The sequence below is a fragment of the Coenobita brevimanus genome, chromosome 80 (assembly GCF_032717465.1).
Source record: "Coenobita brevimanus isolate Jiangsu-jjx chromosome 80, ASM3271746v2, whole genome shotgun sequence".
Lineage (NCBI taxonomy): Eukaryota > Metazoa > Arthropoda > Malacostraca > Decapoda > Coenobitidae > Coenobita > Coenobita brevimanus.
The window spans coordinates 2,265,405-2,286,604 of NC_137033.1; the positions used below are offsets into that span (position 1 = coordinate 2,265,405).

Genomic DNA, 21,200 nt, shown 5'->3' on the forward strand with positions numbered 1-21,200 from the left:
TGCGGTATACACGATGCTGTTACTGATGCTACTATACGGTTTTTACTTTACCTTGGCCTATAACTGCCATCTGTCTGTCTGTCTGTCTGTCTGTCTGTCTGTCTGTCTGTCTGTCTCTCTCTCTCTCTCTCTCTCTCTCTCTCTCTCTCTCTCGCTCTCTCTCTCTCTCTCTCTCTCTCTCTCAGGTGAGTTGTAACAATAGATTAACACTAGAATAAGATGTCAGTCACGAAGCAGTGTTATGGAATGAATGCGTCATACACGATGTTCTTACTGATATTGCTAAACTCTTTCCACTTTAACTTGGCCTGGCACCGGCAATTCTCCATCTTGAACGCTCAATTCTAATGACTGATTAATTCTAGAATAAGATTCTAGTGACGAAGAAGTGCTATGGAAAGGATGCAGAGACAGGCATTATCTTTTACTGCCAGAGAGCTATGTAAAATGAACAGTAAAAGGACGATGATCTAGGCCAGGTTAAAATAAAAGATCCATAGAAACTGCTAACATTTACAAACGCAAAAATTTACCCACTCTTACACTGCACCTAACTCATACTTCAGTCTTGCCTGTCATTCCCCTCCCTGACATTTTTCAAGGAGAATCATCTAAGAACAGAGAATCATATCAAAGCCTGTATTCTCGACGGTTATGGAAGCTCCCTATCACCTTTTCCTGGGTGATTTATTTTGCATATTAAACCTTACAATCCTCTTCTATGTTACATAAATTCTTCCAGTATCGCCATACTTTGCATAAATAATATATAAAACGATACTAACCAGCCATATCTGCTTCTTCACCACTTCTCTCACATTCATTGGTTCAGAGTGGTGGGCGAGTGTAAAACGTAGAACTATCCTCGACTGTAATGGTGAAAACAACAAAAGGCATAACATGGAAATCTGGTCAAGAACTGGTGAATTAGACCACTATGCAACGTGCCGTCACTGGTTCTTGAGATGGAGGTTGATTCTGGCTGTGGGTACGTCAGTTGGCTGCCTCTTACTGTCACTCCGTCTCAAGTCCAAGTGAAGGTGGGACGCAGTGACTCTTAAATGAACGAATTACGGCAGCCTGTACTGGGGCACTTGTATCTAAAAAAGAGTACAATTGGCCTGGCTTTGTTTTACCCACCTGTGAGATGAAGGTCCTCCCCAGGCAGTGGCTGAGTCAGTTGGCTGCTCTGTACTGTCACGCCGACTCGTGTCCAAGTGATGGTGGGGGGCGGCGACCCCAGCCCCCGACACCCCAGGGTCACTGCAGATCCCGCACCAACCCTCCAGGTCCTGCCCCCACCCACTGCCACGGGGGAGTACCTCGACTTGGGGGAGGGCAGGGCGATCAGCTTGGGTGAGGCGTTGCCTTCACCCGCTGCTGTTGTGGCCGTCACCCACACCTGCAATGCCAACACCTGTCCGTCATAGGAAACGTGTTTGTACGACTAAAGATAAAATTTCAAAATCTAATCCACAATTCGGACACGTAATTATGTGTGTGTGGCCAGAGACTGCAGTTCACCTATACTCCAGTGCGGCTATTTCACACGAGAATCATGTACTACCTATATCTGCAAGGCCGGGGAGAGAAGTTCGCTTACTGTTCCAGTGCGTATATAAACCGTTTCAGGCATGTCTGTCACATTCTTCCCTGACGCATCATGTGTATGAGAATCGTCTATGGGCAGAGGATTATACGAAGCCACTTTCAGCATAGAGATAATTCTCAGTAGAGAAAAGTCAGAAGTATAGGTGCAATATTAGACCAACTTTTGTAGCAGTATCATGTGTGGGCACAGAACCATACCAAGCTTCAACCTGCTTCGGAATATAACCCAACAGAAAAATGTGAGAATTTAAAGAGGTAAAATATTAAGCACTCTTTTGCCTCATCATGTCAATGTGGCAAATTTAAGGTTAATAAAAGCAGCAAATTTAAGGTTAATAAAAGCAGCAGTAGTTCAGTGAAAATATAGTAACATAAGGGCTACATAACACTGTAGGTGATATAATTGTAAGTTTTGTTTTATAGTCCAATTCGTATTGGAATTACACTTGGCCACGACTTTTACCTGTTCACACCTGTCCAGTACTCCATTACTTTAACTTCACCTGCAACTATAATTCTACTCTTGAATGGACTGCAGTGTCAGGTGATGGAGTAAAAGTGACGGTGTATGGGCAGGTGTGGTAGGGTGCAAGGAGTTTCTGAGTACTTCTATGCTATTCTAAGCACGATTGCTGACAGGAGGAGCATACAAGACGTCTTAATGTCAGAATAACCCAGTGACGCTGCCTTGACATGGTTAATATTTCAAGCTGTATAGGAATGTGATGGCTACATTGCACTGCCACCTTAGAAAACAGCTTAATACATATTCACACTTCATTACAATCATGTCTCCTCAGCTTCAGAGAAATTTGTCAAGCTGAAGTGATTAAATGTTACCTCTTTTTAACCTCTTCAGCACGAGAGGGCTTTCTTAATATAAAATAATCTAGAAGTGGCAAGAACGTACAAAAAGTAGACTCCTTGATACACACTAGGGTCGTATTCTCCCACATATTTACGACCCTTTCCCTGCCGTAACTCTGATATGAATATGCAGGATGAACCAGGGACACGGGGAAATTCTGCACCCACGTTTCCTTAACCATTCTGATAAAAGAAAATATTTTAACCTACGATAATTTCCCTCTCGTACCCAAGATCCTTATTAATCTATCTATCAGTCAGTCTATCTATCTATCTGTTTACTTATCTATTTGTAGGAGGAACAAGGAGTATGAGGCGATTTTACACCTGTCCTTCCTGCAAATCTGAGTTACGAGAGGGAAATAGTCGTAGGTGTCTATGCATACGATACCTGGACCCTGGATCCTTGGGTGAGGCCGCTTAGCTCCCTCCACGTCACTTCAGAGCCTCCTACGCCCACCACGTCCCTCACCGCTACCTGGAAACACACCTGGATGACTCTACTTGCGGTGGTTAAGGAAGTGCCCTAACACCTCTTCCTTACCAATTAATTTTAGGGGTACCGCTGGCTAATATGATTTTGTACCTTATGTATGCACAGTATGGTGATATTAGAATGATTTAAGTAACACAGAAAAGGGCCGTAAACTGTAATAAGTAAAATAAATCGTTTAGAAAGAAGTATAAGGAAGCTTGCCTAACTGACGAAATGAGGACCCACACCTCACTGACCACCTCACTTACAGCCTCACTTACAGCCTTACTTACAGCCTTACTTACAACCTCACTTACCACCTCACCACCTCACTTACCACCTCACTTACAACCTCACTTACCACCTCACAACCTCACTTACTCCCTCACTTACAATCTCACTTACCACCTCACTTACAACCTCACTTACCATCTTACATACCTCACTTACAACCTCAATTATAACCTCACTACCTCACTTACATCCTCACAACCTCACCTACAACCTCACTTACAACCTCACAACTTCACTGCCTCACAACCTCACTTACAACCTCACTTACTACCTCACTTATACCCCAAACTCTGCTCACACTAACCTGGCCTAAAATTGCCATCTCTCCATCTTCATTGGTGAGCTACAACAAGAGAGTAACACTAAAATATGATGCTAGTCACGAAGAAGTGCTATAGAAAGGATGTAGAGCTGCATTTTATTATATTCTGCCCTGTAGCTGCGGGAAATTAGCTGCAAAAAGACGAAAATTTCCGCCAAGTTGAAGTGAGCTAAGTATAGCAATATAACAGAGAGAGACTGGCCAACACAAAAGCTTATCCCGTATTTCGAACAGCCTAACTGGAGGTAAATTCGATGCACCTTTGTTTTGAAGTAGGAAAGAGTCTCCTTGGTTGCTATTCCAATCGACTCTCCAATCTGACCACACTTGACTATCAACTGAGCTGAAAGAGGTTAGAGATCTATATTAGATTAATAGTTCTATAGGATTCATCTTCTCATGGATCTCAAGGAGACAAAAACTGGGGTGGTTTGAAGGCGTATATCAGAACTATACTCTTTTCAATGTAACTTAGCCTAAAATCGACACCTCTCCATTTTGCGCTATGCTACTAAACTCTAAGTGCCCTTATTTGTCCCATCTTCCTAGTGCTCCCTCCTCACCTGGTCATTATACTCTTTGCAGCATAACTTGGCCTAAAATTGACACCTCTCCATCTTGCACTATGCTACTTAACTGTTTTCCTATCTATCTATCTATCTGACGCCTCAATCCCGTAAGGGGTGGCCACAAACAAATCACCTCCATGTCACCCTGTCCCCCGCCAGTTCACTGCCCTCCCCCCCCTCCAGCTCACACCCTCCTCTCTCATATACCTCTCCACTCCATCTGTTTTCCCGAGTACCTTTATATGTCTCGTCTACATGGTGCTGCCTCCTCACCTGGTCATTCTTGGAGGAGTAGAGGGTGTAGTGGAGGACGACACCTGTGGAGGGTCGAGGGGGAGACCAGGTAACCAGCACCGTCGTTGGCCCCGTCACCACCGCCCGTATGGCTTCAGGAGGACCAAGTACTGAAGCAAAGATAGTACCCTTTAATGGGTAATGGGAAGCACATCAATGAATAAAAAAGGAAATGACAAGACACAAAGAATAATGTTCTGATGGGCCAGGCATGAAGACAAAGAAATTACTCTCTCTGATGGGCAACATGAGGCGTATCTATAAATAAAAAAGAATAAAAGAAAAATGTTTTGATGGGCCAGGCATGAAGACAAAGAAATTACTCTCTCTGATGGGCAACATGAGGCGTATCTATAAATAAAAAGAAATATAAAAGAAAAACGTTCTGATGGGCCAGGCACGAAAACAAATAATTACTCTTGTCTGATGGGTAATATGAAGCGTATTATAAATACAATGGAAATGAAAAGAAAAAAAAAAAAGGTTCTGATGGTCATGCATTTGGTTTAGGGATTCCAAGGGCTTGGATGGTGAGTGAGTGAGTGTGTGGTCCATATCTCACTGAAGAAAAGCAATGATGAATTATGAAGGAATGTAGTCAGTCATTCACTATAAATACTTTCTCTTAATAAATATCTATAAAGTATATGCAGATGATCATTACAGCAAGGTAGAGTCAGGATTCCAGGGACTTGGATGATGAGTGAATGAGGGTGTGGTCCATTTCACCTGACATGCTGTTGATTAGTTCCTTCTTTAGCGCTTTTTTTTTTTTTTCTGCCTTTGCTTTCTGAACCTTGACTTACCCCATCCTTATGTAGGAAAAGGATGTTGGGATGATGATGGTGATGATGATGATGATGATGATGATCATGATCATGATGACTGAGTGAGTGAGTGACTGACTGATTAACTGACAGAATGAGTGAATGAATGAATGAATGAATGAATGAGTGAGTGAATGAATGAACGAATGAATGAACGAATGAATGAGCGAATGAATGCATGAATGAATGGGCGAATGAATGAACGAATCAATGTATGAATGAATGAACGAATGAATGAATAAATGAATGAATGAATGAATGAGCGAATGAGTGAGTGAATGAATGAATGAATGAATGAACGAATGAATGAGCGAATGAATGAATGAATGAGTGAGTGTGCGAGCGAATGAATGAATGAATGTACAAATGAGTGAGTGAGTGAGTGAGTGAGTGAATGAATGAGCGAATGAATGAGCGAATGCATGAATAATTGAATGAATGAATAAATGCGTGAGTGAGTGAATAAATACATAAATCAGTGAGTGAGTGTGCGAATGAATGAATGAATAAATAAAAGAGTGAGCGAGCGAGTGAGCGAATGAGTGAGCGAATGAATGAGTGAATTAATTAATTAATTAATGAGTGAGTGAGTGAGCGAATGAATGATTGAATGAGCGAGTGAGAGAACAAATGAAGGAATACATGAATGAATGAATGAATGCATGAAGGTGAGCAATACTATTATAAACAAAGAAGCCAAGCTTTAATACTCCTCAGGGACAACTGATCAACACCGCCTAAAAACAGTGAAGCAAGTCAGAGAAATATAAATCCAAGGCAGATTATTAGTGATGTTGTTTATGCAGCGTCCGTCAACTTTCACTACTCATGCAAAATACCTATACTCTCTGCACTTTAACTTGGTCAAGAATTGGTCAGATATCCTTACTGAATGCTGAGAGAGAGAGAGAGAGAGAGAGAGAGAGAGAGAGAGAGAGAGAGAGAGAGAGAGAGAAGGATGCAAAGCGACGTACTGCGTTGTTTAGCGTAGAGGACTGCCAATGGACGAACAGTTCCGCTGAGGTAAGGTAAACGGCCTATAGCTCTGCTTCGTCTTTCCTTCCTGAGTGTGGCTGGATATCATAGCAAACTGGTTGAAAATTTACAAGTGGTAGTCTAAGTGCTCGGCGATTAAGAAAGCTCCCTAACAACTTTTCCTAAGCGATTTATTTTGCTTATTACACCTTGCTGTCCTCTTGCGTGTTATTTAATCCTTCAAACATCGCCATACTCTGCATAAAAAACGTGCATAAGGATATTAACCAGCCATATTTGAAAATAAAGCGCTGAGGAAGAGGTGTTAGGGAACGTCTTTATTCGACAAGAATCGCTTACGTAAAATAGCAGCGTACTCACTCCTAATAAATGCAATATTATTTTCCTTGAGGAACGTACCGTAGGTGACAGTAGGGCTCGTAACATCTTCCTCTTAGTGATTTATCTTGACCATTAGAGCTTAGAATTAAATGCCCAACATATAACTACCTAAAAATCCTTCTTCAGAGTAGGAAGGGAGAGTAAGAATGAATCGCTTACGTAAAATAGCAGCGTACTCACTCCTAATAAATACAATATTATTTTCCTTGAGGAACGTACCGTAGGTGACAGTAGGGCTCTTAACATCTTCCTCTTAGTGATTTATTTTGAATATTAGAGCTTAGAATTAAATCAGTGGCAAACAAGAGGATATGGGCGTGTAAGAAGGAGAATAAATCGCCAGTGAAATGGTGTTGCGATAAGCCAACCTAAAATACGACCCTGAATTTCAACATTAGACCCTAAGTTGTAACGTGGTAGGTTCGATCCCTTAGTAGCTTCCTAACACATTCCTGGGCGATTTATTTTGCTTATTACACCTTACTGTTTATTCTTCTGCGTGTCTTTGGTTCAGACTATGATGATATTAGACAGACATAAAATAAATAAATTTGAGAGAATGAAGGTATAATCTGCAAACGTAAATCGCTAAGGAACAAGCCCTACGAGGTCTCCCATGCAATCCAGTACAGAAGCCCAAAATGCTCGATCTCTACCATCATCCTCGGTGCGACAGAAGACCGGGTAGTTTGGGGCGCTGTACCCGACGTCGTTGAAGGCCGTGACGGTGACGCTGACGTTGGCTGAGGGCGGCAGGGAGTCCAGGTTCTTCTCCAGGTTGGTCGTGTTCACCTGCCACGCCCTACCTGGTGACCGGAAGGCGCAGGTGTGAGTAGGCAGGGGTGGTGGGAGGCACTATGGTTCTGTGTGTGTGTGATGTGTTAGGGCTGGGGTTATCGTGTGTGGGTGGGTGGGTGGGTGGGTGTGAGTGTGGGTGTGGGTGTGGTTAGGGAGAGGGTGGGTGGATGTCCTATGGTTCTCGGTGTGTGTGTAATGTGTTAGGGCTGGGGATATGTAGGGAATGTATGTGTGTGTGTGTGTGTGTGTGTGTATAGTTGGACAGATAGACAGACAGACAGACTGGCTGATATAGATAGGTAAACAGACACACAGACAGACATATAGGCAGTTAGATAAATACAGAGAGAGAGAGAGAGAGAGAGAGAGAGAGAGAGAGAGAGAGAGAGAGAGAGAGAGAGAGAGAGAGAGAGAGAGAGAGAGAGAGAAGAAAAAGGAGACCGAGGATGAGATGGAGGGTTGGGGTGGAGACGTATACGAGTGACAAATACGATGGTGTGAGCTGGAGGGAGGGCAGCCTGAAGACGGAGGACAAGATGACATTTAGGGGCCTTGCTTCTGGCCACTCCCTTCGGGATTAAGGCGTATGACTACAGATAGATAGATAGAAAAATAAATAAATAAATAGATAGATATAGACAGATGTATAGACAGACAGATGGACAGACATATAGACAGATATAGATAGATACATAGATAGAGATAGATATACTGTAATAAGTGTACATACATGCATACATACTGACAGGCAGAAAGACAGACACAGATAGATAGATAGATAGACAGGCAGACAGATGGACAGAGAAAGAAACAGCTATAAAGCCCATCACCTACTGTTGGCATGGGCGTGGGCGTAGGAGGTGGGTGTGGCTGTGATGGTATATCCGGCCACCGCAGCGTGGGCGCAGGTGGTGGGCGGGGGCGACCACCACACCCGCACCCCACCACGCCCAGACCCGCGGCACGACACTCCGGAAGGTGGACACGACGGCGCTGACGATCATTGCCTTACGTTATTTTCCATTTCCATCATACATACAAAGACGTTTTTTGCTATAGTTCTTTCATATTAACTTGGCCCAGATTCTCGTCCTTTAGCAGGTTATTTCTTATCTGGGGGTAGGGGTTTTTTTCAAGAATACTCCCCCAGTATCCCTGCTTGTCGTAAAAGGCGACTAAAAGGGTTGGTGGAGGGTTAGTGCCCCTCCCCGGAAAACAACTAACTAAAAAAAACAAACAATAAGCTTCGGACAAGGACTGACCAAACGTTGACGACCAAGGACCAGACAAAGGACATGGTAATTGGAACTTGGAATGTAAGGGGAGCGAATGATGAGGTGAAAGAGAGAGAGATTGTCCAGGTGCTTGAGGGTGCGAAAGTGGATGTATGTGGAATAACTGAAACAAAATGGAGAGGAGAAAGTGTGAGAGAATGTGAGTATGGATGGGGTACATGTGCAGGAGTAGGTGAGAATGAGAGGGCAAAGGAAGGAGTATATATAGTTGTGAGTAAAAGATGGAAGAGGAGCATAAGACAGTATGGATCAGTTGGGTCAAGGATTGTGTGGGTAAAGTTGAAAGTTGGAATACAAATGTGGGCGATTGTGTGTGTGTATGCGCCAACGCAAGATCGTGCTAGAAGAGTGAGAGAAGAGTTCTGGACAAATGTACAAATGTGCATGGAAAAGTTTGGAAAGAATGAGAGAGTGTTTTTGATTGGTGATATGAATGGTAAAGTTGGGAATGTGAAGGTGGATGGAATAGTTGGTGAGTGGGGTGTGCCTGCTGAGATAGATGAGAATGGAAGTGCGTTAGTGGACATTTGTGCTGGGATGGGGTTAGTGATAGCCAATACCCTCTTCAGGCATAAAATGATCCACAGGTATACATGGCGAGTGATGAGAAGGGTGGGTGGTGAACTGAATGAAAGGAAGGCAATGATTGATTATGTGTGTGTGGATGAAAGGATGTGAAGATGTGTAAAGGATGCAAGAGTTTATAGAGGTTGGGGAAGTGGACTTTCTGACCACAACTGGGTAGTGGCAAGAATTAGAGTTCAAGTAAGATGGAGAAATAGAAGAAGGGAAAGACGAGAGGAAGGAGTAGTTGCAAGGAGAGTGGAAAGGTTACAAGAGGATGAGAAAAAGGCAGAGTATAAGAGAGAAGTGGAGGAACGATTGGGCAAATATGAATTGGAGCATATGGGAGACGTGGAAGGTGTGTGTAGCATATTTACAGAAGAAATATGTGCAGCATGTGATGTGGTGTGTGAAAGGATGAGAAGACGGAGGGGGGTGCAAGGAACAGCGTGGTGGACTGAAGAGGTGAAACAGGCTGTGGCACAAAAGAAGAAAGCATACAATGAATGGATGAGAAATAGGGCCGTGGAAGAAGTTGAGAGGCGGAAGAGGGAGTTATATGTAGAAAGAAAAAGAGAAGTGAAAAGATTAGTAAGAGAGAGTAAGAAGAGAGTGGATGAGGAATTTGGAAGGAATTTGAGTGTAAAGTGGAGGGACTGTAAGAAAATGTTCTGGAGAGAGGTGAAAAGAGTAAGACAGGGTGGAAGTGAAGTTAGCAGGGGAGTGAAAGATAAAAATGGTAGATTACTAGTGGAGAAGGGAGAAAAAGTGAGCAGATGGAGAGAACACTTTAAGGAATTGTTCAACGTAGAGGATGGAAGTAATGCGAGTATAAGTGGCTGGGGAATGGCTGGGAGAAGGAGGGAGGTGAGAAGACAGGAAGAAATCAGTAGGATAGAAGTTGTGGAAGCAATGAAGAAAGTTAAATCGGGGAAAGCCCCAGGAATTGATGGAGTGTGTGGTGAAATGCTGAAGCATGGGGGAGAGATAGTAGTAGAATGGATGTGGAAGATGTGCAGATTGGCCTGGGAGGAAGGTAGAGTCCCGGAGGATTGGAAGTCAGGTATAATTATTCCCTTGTACAAAGGAAAAGGGGAAAAAGAAGTGTGTGGTAATCATACAGGCATTTGTCTTCTTAGTATAATAGGAAAAGTGTATGGTAGGATACTTATTGACAGAGTTAGAGAAAGAACAGAGAAATTAGTTGGAGAAGAACAGGGATGCTTTAGGAAGGGAAGAGGTTGTGTAGATCAGATATTCATTCTTAGATCTTTAGTGGAAAAGTTTCTAGAGAAGGGAAAGAAGTTGTATGCGGCTTTCATGGATTTGGAGAAAGCATATGACAGGGTGGATAGACAAGGATTGTGGAAAGTGTTAAGAATATATGGAGTAGATGGGAAGTTGTTGAATGCTGTGAAGAGTATGTACGATGGTGCTAAGGCTGCAGTGCGTGTGGATGGTGAACTAAGTGAATTTTTCTCTTTGAAAGTTGGTTTGAAACAGGGATGTGTCATGTCTCCATGGTTGTTCAATCTGTACATGGATGGGGCAATAAAAGAGGTACAAGGTAGGGTAGTGGATGTTGGAGTGGCCCTGGTGAGAGAGGATAGTGTTTGGAAACTCCTTGTACTGTTGTTTGCAGATGATACTGTGTTGTTGAGTGAAGATGAAGGGGAGCTGCAAGGCTTGGTGGATGAGTTTGGGAGAGTGTGTAAGAAACGGAATCTAAAGGTGAATGTAGGGAAGAGTAAAGTGATGGTCTTTGAGAGAGGTGAAGTCAGTGAATGTACAGCGAGGATGGATGGTGAGGAATTGGAAAATGTGAGTACGTTTAAGTACTTGGGTAGTGTGATGAGTAAGGATGGAGGTTTGGAGGGTGAAGTGCTTGAAAGGGTACAGCAGGGAAGAAAGGTTGCTGGTTCTATGAAAGCAGTGATAAGAAACAGGGAAGTGAGCATGGAAGTGAAAAAGTTACTACATGACAGTATTGTGATACCAACTCTAACGTACGGAAGTGAAGCTTGGACGGTGTTGGAAGGACACAAGTCAAGAGTGAGAGCAGTGGAAATGAGTTTTTTATGAGGAGCATGTGGAGTCACATGGAGAGACAGGCTGACGAATGAGGATATAAAGGAGCGTTGTGGTGTTGATGTGGATGTGATAGGAAGCGTTATGAGGAACACACTGAGGTGGTTTGGCCATGTGGAGAGGATGGAGGGTGAAAGACTGACGAAGAGAGTGTATGTGAGTGAGGTGGAGGGGGGAAGAGGGAGGGGGAGGCCGAGGATGAGATGGAGGGATAGGGTGGAGAGGTATATGAGAGAGGGGGATGTGAGTTGGGAGCAGGGCAGTGAAATGGCGGGGGACAGGGCGACTTGGAGGTGATTTGTTTGTGGCCACCCCAAACGGGATTGAGGCGTCTGGCAATAGATAGATAGATAGATAGATTCTTATCTGTCTATAGCAAGACGCCAAAATCCCGTAAAGGGTGGCCGTTTGTCTCTGAGTTAGTTGTTTTACGGGGAGGGGCACTAACTCTCCACCAACCCACTTGTTGACACGCAGGGAACACGTGTGGGTTCAGTGGCATAAAAAGACATTGCTACGACTCTGCACCCTTCCCATAACACTTCTTCGTGACTAACTTAATAATCTAGTGTTAATCTATTAGAACTCTGCTTTCAAGATGGAGAGATGGCAATTTTAGGTCAAGTTAGAGCAAAACGAGTAAGGAAGATGCAACTAAGAATCCTTTAATAGTGGAGGAGGTAAAATAAGGTAGCTTAGTAGGTAAGGGGGAGTTTCTAGCCAAGCTCTTTAATTTCCACAGTTGGTTGTTTGCATCTCGAAATGAACGGATCTTGAATTTGGCTCCTTGTTAATTTGTTTTTATTTCTTCTTGGAGGGAATAATCATCCGGGGTTCTGGCCTTTGGTTCCTTCTTCCTTGCATACAAAAATAATAACGAAATGAGTGTCGAGTATAGTAAGCTTGACTTGAGGGAGGGAATGGAGCTCTATGGATTCCAGGGTACTCGTCCTAGCAGCTCTCTTGCCCTTTACCTACAGTGAGTGTCTGTGAGCTAAGTCAAGTCCTTCGTAAGCTGGCATAAAATACAAAGCTTTCTCTTCTTTGCACAAAATATTAATTCTCTCTACCTGTACAAAACGCTAACAGTGACAGGCTTTGGCATTCAGGTGTCCCAGGTTTCTCTTCAGTATATTAAATCATTTGACAGTCTGAAAAACTATACTCCTCTTCCTCTATCTTGGCCCAAAATTGCCATCCATTCAACTTGAATGCTGAGTTGTAAGAATAGACTGTCACTAGATTTTCTTGCTAGTCACAAAGATGAGCTATTGAAAGTATGAAGAGCAATTACACTATTTCTGCCACAGAGCTACGTGAAATAAGCTGCAAAAGGACGAAAATCTTGGCCAAGTTAGAGAAGTAAGTGTTCGCTCGCTCTCCAACCTCATCCATAAGTGGACCAGAACAAAGGAAGGAAGGTGTCTTTGGATAGAGGGTGGCTGTATTCCAAGTGGCTCTGAGAATCCGTATCGCCATTTCTTTAGCGATTTATTCTGCACATTACGCCTCAGCATTCCCTTGCATGCTGTTGATAGAGTATGTTGATATTAAAACTACCTAATCTCATGTAACAGGATGCCAAATTGTAATAAGTGAAATAAGTCGCTATGGAAGAGGTGCTACCTAGAATACAACCCAGAATTCTGAACCCTCGTATCAGGTGACGTCCAATTTTTTATAGTTATTCTATTGCACCTAACAAAACGTGTCTACGTACTGAAGGGGTTTATCAAGGGTATTATTATCCCTTCCGGTTCGAAAACTACAGAGGTTATATTCTAACTACAAGGGGAGGTTTCGTATGACCTCTTCCTCTGCGATTAATTTTACTCATTCAGAGTCCTCTTGTATATAAAAATGCAGACTATAACAATATTAAAACGATGTCAATAACACTGAAGATAATACCAAGGAGTAATATGCAACATACCTGTAAATCGGTAAGGAAGAAGTGCTCAGAATCAATACAAAAGTTGCCACTTTGAAACTGGTCTCAAATCCATTCCAAAGTTTATGTATACCCCGGTGCAGCTCACACCCTTCCACTCCTGCCTCCACTCTCTTGCTCTAATTCAGTCATCTAATATACTGTAGTGTGTGTGTGTGTGTGTGTGTGTGTGTGTGTGTGTGTGTGTGGACAAACTGAAATAAGAAACTTGGCAAGATGGTTACAACTGAGTCACAGATGGGTCCGTTTCAATTTCATGTCGAAAAAAATTTTCTAAAGAGGTGTTTTGACCCCTAATTGCTCCCTCCGGTTTTGCAATACGAGGAATGAGTCTAGGATTGTGGCAGTTCAGCAATTACTTGCAACTATAACTCTAATTTCGCCTGGACTATAATGACAGGTGATGGAGAGTGAGGGAGTGTGGGCAGGTGTGGAAGGATGTGAGACGTGGCCAGGTGTACAGTACTAGTAACCTGGAGTGTACCTTAGGATGCCACTCACCGTCATGGCTGGTGGAGTCGACTATCCTTGGTGAGGACAGTGGGCCTGGTCCCGCCCTGGTGAAGGCTCGCACTGCCACCTCGTACAGCGTGGCGGGTTTCAGGCCTCTCACCTCGTACTGCTCAACGCCACCTGGTTCTGGGCAGCAGGGACCGTTTTAGAACGTGTGTTACTGCTACTACTACTACTAATACTAATAATAATAATAATAATGATGATAAGAAGAGGAAGAAGAAGAACAAGAAGAAGAAGAAGAAGAAGAAGAACAACAACAACAACAACAATAATAATAATAATAATAATAATAATAATAATAATAATAATAATAATTATAATAATACCACTGTGTGGTAGGTGGTGGCAACCATCATCCACTCACTTGATGCAGTGCTGCCTACTTCCTTAGTCTTTATCATTCTTTTTCTGTGCCTGTCCTCCTCTCTTCCTATTTCTCCCATCTTTCCTGTCACTACTTATTGCTTTTCTTTCCTTTACAGGTGGCTTTACATTGAGTGACAAGCCAAATGGTTTCCTGTAAGCCAAGAAACCATTCACATCGCTGGGTGGTAACCATATAACCAAACCATACGTGCTCTCTGCGTGTCAACAAGTGGGTTGGTGAAGCGTTAGTGCCCCTTCCCGTAAAACAAATAACTTAAAGTCACATGGTCACCCCATGCGGGATTATGGCGTCTGGCAATAGATAGATAGATAGATAGAATACTACTACTACTACTACTACTACTACTACAACTACTACTACTACTACTACTACTACTACAACTACTACTACTACTACTACTACTACTCTGTACGCTCCAGCACCTGGTTTTACTATTGCTACTACGATTTTTTACAACTACTGTTTTTACCACCACTACTACTGCATTCATCATTTGGTACATGTGGACACCTTATCATCCACTCACTCAATGTAGAGCTACCACCACGTGAATCTATACTGAATGACAAGCTAAATGTCGCTAGACACTTTGCTGATACTTTTTCCTGCTTTCTCATTCCTTGTTTTATAGACCCCACCTTACCCCATCCTTACGAGGGTGAAAAAGGTCAGAATGATGATGATGGCAATGATGATGATCCTCGTCATGGATTATCATTGATATTGCTCGTAATTGCAGTTCCTGTCGTTATATTTTGAAGAAATGTATATTTACAATGAGACCTGTAACGTGGCAGACCTGTGACTGGCCTGGTGATGTATATAATGTGTGTGGCAGACCTGTGACTGGCCTGGTGATGTATATAATGTGTGTGGCAGACCTGTGACTGGCCTGGTGATGTATATAATGTGTGTGGCAGACCTGTGACTGGCCTGGTGATGTATATAATGTGTGTGGCAGACCTGTGACTGGCCTGGTGATGTATATAATGTGTGTGGCAGACCTGTGACTGGCCTGGTGATGTATATAATGTGTGTGGCAGACCTGTGACTGGCCTGGTGATGTATATAATGTGTGTGGCAGACCTGTGACTGGCCTGGTGATGTATATAATGTGTCCCTGGAGGTTCTGGCGCCTGACTGCGATGGTGTAGCCTCTCAGGGTGCCGTGGGTGAGGAGGGGGTCAGGGGCCCTCCAGGTCACCAGCAGGGAGTGAGGACCCCCCGCGGCCACACGAACGTCTCGAGGCGCCCCTGAAGGTGCTGGAAGAAAAAAACACGTTTGAGCAGAGGCAGAATGTGACTTTCGGCCTTGTTATTAAAACAGTGAAGGCAAACGTGTCGACAAGCCATTACATTCTGACAATTATTTATTGACCACCTGTGATTCTTAGACGTCATTAGCCTGCATCCTACATTTCAGGGTGAAGTCAGCCGATCTGACTCAACCCACGCAAGTCAAGGAGCAAATGAAAGCTTTACCCTCTCATCCAAGATGTGAAAAGATTGTCCTCAGCTGAATGCAATGGACTTGTGGCTGCAAGAATTATCAATGAAACAGATTAGTGAAGGGGTCAAGGGAGGCACTCTGTTTATAGTTAGTCCCAATCTATCCCACAACACCACCAGGAATACTCTAATTTACACTTACACCCCTATCTGTATACTTGAATGGACTAAACTTGGCCCAAGAGAGAAGCAAATATTGTCCGCCAATCTGACCGGCACGAGAATTAAACCTGGGATATACCTAGTCGCGTGGTGGACGTGTTAACCAAGGCATCATCGGCTTCTGCGTCTTCAAAATCAGAGAAAAATGAAAGAGTAATTAATTTTCTCAGTTTCACACCAAAAACGACCTATTAAGCAAAGTCTATGGCACGTATTTTCATCGGTTAAGGAAGCTCCCTAACACCTCCTCCTTAGCGATTAATTTTTGGATATGACTGCTTAATCCCCATTTCTACGTTATTTATGCAGGGTATGGTGATAGTGGAAGGATTTATGTAACAAACAAGAGGACAGTAAGTGGTAATAAACAAAATAAAATGCTTAGGAAAAGGTGTTAGGGAACTTAACCAATGAGAATAAGGGCCTAAGTTTTCCTAGGGGTGTGTGCAGTGTGATTCATTTGATTTTTATTACAGTTTATACCGCAAGTGAGAACCAATTTATCCTTGTCTAGACATAGTAACCTTCCAGTCCTAACATAATGCCCTTATCAAAATCCTATCACATCTACTTTCTACCCTAGTATTGGTATTAAGAGTTGGCAACGTGGTTGGTAAGGTGCTGTGACAATAAAATGTTTAGCTCAAATTATAAACCAGTACATTGTGTTAGACTGTAAAAATACTGTATAACTTTCTTGGTCAAAAAGCCTTATATTCAAGTTCTTATTCTTGTTCTTATGGACCCTGGTAGTTTAGTGGGTAATTAAGGCTCTCCAGTCTGATTGAGCCTGTGTAGGATTATATCCAAGGGCTGGTTGGGGTTTATTGCTCACGTAATGCCACACAGGGATGAGTGAGGCTGGTCACTCATCTTAAATGTCAGGACCAATTTGCCTAGCCCCAGGCTCCTACACTCCTCATGGGGCAACACAGGATTGGATGATGAATGGATGAATGAATGAATGATTGTTCTTATTATTCATACTGTGGCATAGTGACGGTCCATTGCTGTGACGTTACGCTTCCCCGGTGGTGTGACGATGCGGGTGGACGAGGGCTGCAAGAGGGCTCCCAGGTTGTTGTTGTTGTTGTTGAAAGATTCCCTGCACATATAGTGCAGGCCGGGCCATACCTTAGCCCGGTCAGTGGTGTATGGGCTCCCAGGTGGTTCAGGTAAATGGATACGCCACGCCACTGCACAGTACTCAGAGTAACGAGAGAGTAAAATCCTGCACCAGCCGTCCTCATTAGTGTTAAGATGCTTGTACGTGATGACTGTGAGACGTTCGGGTCATTGTTATATCCATTAACCTCCTGAATCAGAGTGAAGTCCTTTATAATTTCCCTTGTTGGTGCCTCACGATTCTCTTTGACTTTAGAAAGGGCTGTCATAATGAAGGGGTTTTTATCAAGCCTTTATCGAACCCATACGGTTCCAATAATCTATCTCACGCTGACTAAACTAGTCAGGAAATGGCAGGAAAAAATAAGAAAGACATCCCCTGGTCCAGCGAGGTTAAGATGGAGGGATTACTTGTTTCTAGGCAATCAGAACAAAGCCCTGTCATTACATACTAATAATATAGGAACATTGAGTGAAATTCTAAATTGTCCAGGTCGTGGTGAAGACGCATGTGGGTGATGGCTGTGACAGAGTTTTCAGACGATGAACAGGTTAATAGATAGAGGATGGAGAGTGAGGGATTATCGAGGAGAATGTGTGTGAGTGAGGCGGAGAGGGGGAGAGGGAGGAGGAGACCGAGGATGAGATGGAGGGATGGAGTAGAGAGGTATATGAGAGAGGGGGTGTGAGCTGGGGGGAGGACAATGAAATGACGGGGGACAGGGCCACATGGAGGCGATCTGTTTGTGGCCACCCCTTACGGGATTAAGGCGTCTAGAAATACATAGATAATAAGAATAAATAAAAAACGAGTGCACCCTTCACCGCATACTTAAAAAAAAAAAACTATACTCCTTTTACATTATCTTGGCCCAGATTTTCATTTTGTGGCTCATGTAGCTCAGTGGCAAAAGAAAAAAAAGACAGTACAGCAACTCTACATCCTTTCTGTAGCACTTTTTCGTTATTAGCAGCCTATTTTTAGTGCTACTCTCTTGCTGCAACTCAGCAATCGAGATGGAGAGATGGTAAATTATAGGCCAAGATAGAGTAAAATGGGTACCATATAGTAAAATCCTGCACTAATTTCCCTCGTTGGTGGTGACAAAGATGCGCGTGGGTGATGATTGTGAGAGAGTTCCAGGGAAAAAAAAAAAGACAATAAATATGACTACGCCATGGAATTGTACAGTGCCTGAAAGGAACGGCCAAGTAAAATGATCTCACCTTTCTCTGGTGATGACGCGTGTGGGTGATGACTGAGAGAGAGTGTTCCAGGAAAAAAAAAAATGACATTAACGAAAAGCATTCCGGAGCCGAATGTTAATCGCCCGCCAGAATATGCTGCTGGCCAAGTCCAAGCTCAAGCGGTTCATGAGATATAATGGTGTTAAAGGCAGGTGATAAGAGCTAGTTGACCTTTGGCAGCCATTTGGGTGACCTTCACCTTGACCCTGAATGCCCATTTTCGAATTCGTCCAAGATTTTGACAATATCTTGATACCCTGATGGTTTTACGTTGATAGCTCAAGCCGTTCATGAGATATAATGGGAGCATGCATGCACTCACACACACACACACACACACACACACACACACACACACACACACACACACACACACACACACACACACACACACACACACACACACACACACACACACACACACACTGTTATGCTGAGTGTTTTTAGGTCGACTCCTCGTCCTAAAAACACTAGCGACTGAGTGGGGTCCTCTTTCCGGACCGGAAGTAAAGCACCAAGAAAGGAACAGGACATAAAAACCAGGCAGTATACCTTAACACATCTATTACCTTAATTCTACACCGTTGCAATACAACACAGAGTGATATTTGAGATACAGGAGACAGGGACACAGAGTTAGGCTTTGATAGCACAAAATACAGTTGCACTTAACACACGATATGATGCATGTATACCAATGTCTTTAGTTATATATATATGTAGATACCCGTCTTTCATTCAAACCCAAAATATATATACACACGATAACAAGGGGAATACACAGGGTTAAGAGTCTGGGGGAGGAATATTACTATAATGAAGACAGGGTGCGGATCATGACACTCGGCTCAGTTACCTAGTCGCGGTGACACTTTACACAGGCTTTTGGTTCTCCCGAGTCCCGGGCACCCTGATCGTCATTCACAATTACGGGAAGTTCTTTTATTCTGGGCAGGTGATATTACTCTACTTATTATTATTAAATATTTTCTACTCTATTGGGTATGGAATTCTGTTGGATTAATAACAATAGCCACTGGTTTTATATGGATCACACTCTGTCACTGTTCACTGTTCCTCTTCCTCGGGCTTATTTTCGGTCTAAGGGGCGTCACTAATTTACCCATGTTTCCTGGGTTGATTCGCTCTGTCACTGTTCGAGGGGGAGGACCTCAGGGGGACTCTGCCTGTACCGGGCAACACACTACCCGCAGGGGAGTCACTGCCCGAGTCCGGGGTGTCGGTGAGTTGCAGGGGGGCCCTCCTGTCTGGGGGCCTCGACCTGAAGGGAGACCCTTACCTCGGGGTCTCGTCAGTGGGGTGCAGGGAGGCCCTCCTGTCTGGGGGCCTCGACCTGAGAGGTGGCCCTCGGGACTAGGGCCAAACAGCTGGAGGAGGCGGGCCTGACATCGACGGCTCTGCGGGGTGAGGGAGTCTGGGTTGCACTCGCCTGTAGCCTGCTGGGCTCGCCTGGGGGTCCTGTGGGTGCGGTCGTCTGCCAGGGGACGCGCCGTCAGGGTTGGACTGCGGCCTCGTCTCCTGCTGGTGCCTGTGAAGGACAGAGATTTCCCAAGAGTGGGAGGCAGGTCCAGTCTCGGACTTTGCCTCCAGTCTGGTAACACCTCCGGGGCAACACTCCCGGGTGGTGTCGAGCAGTTCCCGCAGGGGAACGCGGTAGGTGGAGTATACACGGAGACCGTGTCCTCTCCTACATACAGGGAGGGAAGCACAGAGGCGACTCTCTCTCCTGGGTCTGTCACAGCCGTGGCTCCAGGTCTTTTTACCCTGGGACCCACTTTTAGCTGTTTACTAGGGCCTCCTGCCCTTGGAGTGGCTGAGGGTACTAACACCTCGTGGCGCACTAAATGGCCTCCTGCCCTGGACGTGGCCGAGAGTACTGACACCTCGTGGCGCACTAAAGGACCTCTTGCCCTGGACGTGGCAGAGGGTATTGACACCTCGTGGCACACTAAAGCAGGGGTTCTCAAACTTTTTTGGCTGCGACCCCTACAAATTACTTTGATAGATTCGCGACCCACTCCCCCAGCAACAAAGCATTTCTGACAATCACTATAACACATTTCCCTGTCTCCGTGTATCTGCTTGCCTGTCTATGTATGCATGTATGTACGTACGTATGTACGTATGTATGTATGTATGCATGTACGTATGTAAGCTTGCATGGATCTCTCTCTCTCTCACACACACACACACACACACACACACACACACAGTCTTTAAAAGCTGAACAACTTACTATTATTAATGGGAAGAATGAGCTTGCTTCTTGGAGCACAGCATCTCCAGCCTTGGGGCGATGCTGGAAACTGCAACACGGAGATCATCCTCGACACGAAGTCGTGATCGGTACTTGTTTTTTATGTACGTTAGTGCGGAAAATGTAACTTCACAAAGGTAGGTCGATCCGAAAGGCGTCAGTACATTCATTGCGGTCTTGGATAATCCTGCATATTCTTCTGCCACTGATATCCAAAACTTATCCAGTGTTGTCGACTCAAACTTCATCCGTAAGGTTCGATCACTAGAGAGTTCAAGCAGTGCATCCTCCAGATCAGATGGTAAGTGACTCCCGGTAGCAGTGAACGGTTGTCGTATCCAGTCATGTTGTTGTAGAGTTGTTTCTTCCGTGAAGTACTTTTTGAAGTGGTCAAAGAGGCTTCGAAGGTGAGTGGCTATGGCTCCTCTCATGTTATCCAAACATGCGTGCAGTTCATTCTCTTCAACGAATTCTTCCAGCAAGGGAAACATTTCAACATTTCCCTCTTCAGATCTCACAGCCCATCGTTCCAGCTTCTTTTTGAATGCATTTACTTTGTCGGACATTGTCAAAATGTTTGTGTTTGGGCCTTGTATTGACAAGTTCAGCTCATTCAGTTTCTCATAAATGCTTGCAAGATAT

General features: G+C 44.1%; 1 pseudogene; it reads right to left on the reverse strand.

Moving 5' to 3' along the window:
- Positions 1 to 21,200, reverse strand: part of LOC145409208 (cell adhesion molecule Dscam2-like) — a 62,280-nt pseudogene that overhangs the window by 21,137 nt on the left and 19,943 nt on the right.